The following is an 828-nucleotide window of genomic DNA, read 5'->3' as shown; positions in this document are numbered from 1 at the left end:
AGCAATGAAACAACAAAAATATGAAATACTGAAATAGTAAAACCCTAAGGCATGGAAACAATTGGTATGCGTGGAGAGAGAAGATTAGACTCTTCAGGCAAGTGACCAAATGATCTACTAAATTATTCGCTATGACTATGAATGTTTGTATTTTTTCCAAAGAACAAAAGGTATTTATTTATGGAAGTAACCGATCTTGCAGATGTTAAATCATTCTGACACTCCATATTACATATACATTATACATAAAATACATTTTACACTATCGGTCGCCTTCCATGACTGATCACACATATGGGAACGTGAAGACTGGGATCAAAGTCCAAGTTTTATATCACCATATTCATCTGCAGCCAACAGAAGAAAAGTAACGTTGCTCAGCTCCATGACTAAGCAACAGACGCTCCTATAAAGCAGCACGATGAGATAACACACCATGAGATCAGTCCAAGCTCTCTCCAGTCGCTCCAGGTGGAATCCAATCCACGTGGGAGAATATCGCCATTTCCTGGCAGCGGTGAGAGAGCAGCCATACACAGCGCTGCGGCCCGCCTGGGCTGCCGGCCAGCACACGGCCCCAGCCCGGGCTCCTGGGGCAGCTCAGAGGGCTGAGGCTCAGCCCCGACAGTGCGTTACGAAGGCCGGGCTGCAGCAGCGAGATGGGACGCGGGACCCTGTCGGCACGGCGGCATCTGGGAGGCACGGCGCGTGTAGGAGCAGGCGAGGCCCCCTTTCGCCTCCTCCCATCAGTGATTCCCTCAAGTCCCGGGTTTATTCAAGTTCTATCCCTCTCCGGGAAGCACGGCCCAGCCACCACACGCCCTCCCC

This window comes from Meleagris gallopavo, chromosome 1 (genome assembly GCF_000146605.3).
Source record: "Meleagris gallopavo isolate NT-WF06-2002-E0010 breed Aviagen turkey brand Nicholas breeding stock chromosome 1, Turkey_5.1, whole genome shotgun sequence".
Taxonomy (NCBI): domain Eukaryota; kingdom Metazoa; phylum Chordata; class Aves; order Galliformes; family Phasianidae; genus Meleagris; species Meleagris gallopavo.
This window is presented reverse-complemented; position numbering follows the sequence as displayed.